This window comes from Manacus vitellinus, unplaced genomic scaffold, assembly GCF_001715985.3.
Source record: "Manacus vitellinus isolate BGI_N305 unplaced genomic scaffold, ASM171598v3 ctg7180002430033_pilon, whole genome shotgun sequence".
In the NCBI taxonomy this organism is placed as follows: Eukaryota; Metazoa; Chordata; class Aves; order Passeriformes; family Pipridae; genus Manacus; species Manacus vitellinus.
In genome coordinates, this window is record NW_021938283.1 from 9,075 (window position 1) to 12,264 (window position 3,190).

General features: G+C 48.9%; 1 long non-coding RNA gene across 1 annotated transcript; it reads left to right on the forward strand.

Annotated features, from left to right (window-relative positions):
* Nucleotides 1-411: 411 nt before the first annotated feature.
* Nucleotides 412-1,024, forward strand: LOC115307119. The gene is made up of 2 exons (XR_003915562.1): nucleotides 412-538; nucleotides 927-1,024. It is a non-coding gene; the product is annotated as an uncharacterized LOC115307119 (long non-coding RNA).
* Nucleotides 1,025-3,190: the final 2,166 nt, after the last annotated feature.

The following is a 3,190-nucleotide window of genomic DNA, read 5'->3' on the forward strand; positions in this document are numbered from 1 at the left end:
ATGTCCAAGGAGGAAAAGGCAGTGAAAACTTTGGGACAGGTTTCCTAGATCATGCAGCTGCTGTTGGACATGAGCTTTCTCCGGGCATCAGGAAATGTCCAAGGAGGAAAAGGCAGTGAAAACTTTGGGACAGGTTTCCTGGATCAAACCCATGAATTCCTCTGAGCATCTACCCTCATCCCAAGTATCTGCAGTCACACATATATAGATTCTGGACTGTAGAAGACAGGCTTAGCATGACTTTAAGATGATTTCTTCTCAATTTTTTGATTTATTTTTCTACTGCCAGGTCTGAGAGGGGCATCGTGGAACCAAAGGAACCCTGAGACATTTCAGAATCCCACATGTGTTGGGTCTGTCTGAGCTGGAGTTCATTTTCTCACTGCAGGCGTCACAGTGCTGTGCTTTGCATTGGGAGCTACAAAGGGGTTAATCACACCAGTGCTTTGGCAACTGCTGAGCAGGGCTGGTGCAGCATCTGCATTGTCGGCTTCGTCCCCTGAATCGGGGGCAAGATCATGGGAGGCGATACAGACAGGTCAGTTGAGCCAAATGGACCAAAGGGACATTGCAGAATATATGGCGTCAGCTCAGCTACAAGAGCTCAGGAAAGGAACAGGAAAGGGGGAAAATCCATTTTTTTACAATACATGCCTTCTGAGCGGCTTCTCTGTGTGGTGAAGCCCTGCTTCCCATGAAGTGGCCAGGTATCGCTGCTGACAGGAAGTAGAGAGAAAATCTTTTATTTTCCTCTTCACTTATGCATGCGCAAACTTTGGCTTTTGCTTTAGTAAAGTGCCTGATCTCAAGGTAGAAATAATTTTCCATCTTATTCTGTCTCTTCTGTCTGGCTGGGAAGGGCAGCAATAGAGCAGCTTGGTGGGCACCTGGCATCCAGGTAAGGTCAACCCACTGCAACATTGCAGGGTCTCATGGAACCAAAGGACTGCTGGGAGACTGGGGGAACTCACGGAATCAAGTGGCCGTCGTGGCACTGCCCTGCATCATAGAAGCAAATGTTCCCTGGGAAACTACAGAAACCAGGGACTTAAGGGACATCATTGGGATGTGCGGGACCTCATGGAATTAAACAAACCGTGGGATATCTTTGGAACTTCATGGAATCAAAGGGATAAAACAAAAGAATTAAACCCCATGACCAGAAACCATTGGATCGAACATTTCTTTAATATGCCAGCTGGGGATTCATGGGGGTACTCTGCCATGCATGAATCAAAGAATCAGTATAAATTTCGGAGTATAAATACAGTGATACTTGAAAGACCCTCCCCTTCACAAGCAGTCCAAAATTCTCTTCTGATTTTAGGGTCAAATAGCCTCTTGGATTTTATTCGTGGAGCAAGACTGCCATCTAGCGTCCATTTCTTCTGGGAGGGGCAGTCATTTTCACAGAGTGGTCTTCTCCCTTAGCAGGCCTCGTAGCATCTCTGATTGATCTATCCGACCCCTAACCCCTAAACTAAATGCTTTAGGACCAGCTAAGACGTGTCTTAGAACTTCCCATTTGCTTAAACAATGTATAATTGACTTTCTTCTTAACAGAACAATCTCTTATTAAACAAGTTTTCTGAGGCCTGTAAGCTAATTTCTTGAAGATGGGCATATGATACACTCTCTATTAGTTTCCATGTATCATCTACATTCTCTCTCCTACAACTAATTGTAGTCTTAAAAGAAAAGACAAGACTGCTACCATGCCAAGAAAGCAAACCCCTTTGTTGATTAGGATTTTTATCTAAGAAAAACTTCTGATTTACGAAGCCATTAAGGATGGAGATCCTCTCTCATTTCAGTGCCATTGTGACAATATGGGGCCTCATGTGAACACATGGAACACAGAACACTGCACATTCCCAAGCAATCAAGGGGCCATTGTAACACTCCAGGGCCTCATGGAAGACGGAGGCCCCGCAGAGAGACCTCAAATCAGAGGTTTGGGCAATCCTCAACCAGAGGAAGTTCAACAAGGGGAAGTGCCAGATTCTGTCCCTGTGATGGGGCAACCCCGAATGTCCGGACAGACTGGGAATGATATTCTGCATAGCAGCGCTGGAAAATGGCCTCTGGGGTCCTGGTGGATGGCCAGTTGGCCAAGAGTCAGTGGTGCTCTGGCGGGGGCTCCCTGCTCGGTCACAGGAGGGTTTTCAGACACACGAGTCCTTCGCTTGCACACAGACACAGACAGTTCATGGCAGCAGGGGCAGTATCTCCTGGGGTTCCTGCTGCCACGCCAGGAGCCTGGATGCACCTAAGCCCTTGTGGGGTGCCACCTGCTCTGCCACTATCTGAGATGCCCCACCGCCTGAGAGATGGAAACGCGGAGCTCTGTCCAAGAGAAGCACATCCCAGAGCTGCACGCATGGGCTTTGCCAGGATTTAGAACCGTAAATGCAATGTGACACCGAGACACTCTTTGTCCCACATAACTTCAAGGTCTCCCCAGGAGGTTGATGGCAATTGTTCTTGCTCAGGGTCATCTCCCCACACCAACAGCAGGTGTGTGCTCAAGACTTGTCTGTGCAATGCAAACAGATACACGCTGTCTAGTTCTTCCGGTCTCTCCAAGGAAGGCAAAAGAATCTCTGTGTGCCGGGTGAGAAGCCAGTGCTGGAAGTTGTGGTTCTATTGTGAGTGCCAAGAGCGGATGGCAGGTCTGTGATGAATGCCCTGAGGAGATGACCTGGGTTTTCCAGTGCACATGGCAATAGATCACACCCTGCTTTGGTGGTCATTTATGTCCTTCGGAGGTGACAGAGATGGGAAAGAGAATGAAATTTTTGAATGTGCCTCTGAGTGCCCCTCAACCTGCTGCAAATGTGCAGATTCCAGTACATCCAGTTCAGGTGTGAGAGGCTGTTCCCTGGTCCTCTGAGCAAGAAGAGCTGGACGAGGGACACAGCAGAACTCGCTTACTGAGACTGCATCTCCATGAATCCCAAAGCAAGTGCGAGGGGTTATGCCACGTCCGAGTTTTCTCAGGGGAAGGTGTTTCTCCCATGCACTGCCTCCCCGTGGCACTGGTGCCACAGCCCCCGACAAAACCACAAGTGGTCTTTGTCCCTAGCAAAAGTGCTCCTACTGCTAGCAGGGATGTTCCACGGGAAAGGCCAGGAGAGGTTGAGCCCGGAGGGCACTGAGCCCGGAGGGATGTTCTGCCTCTCGTGCCCCT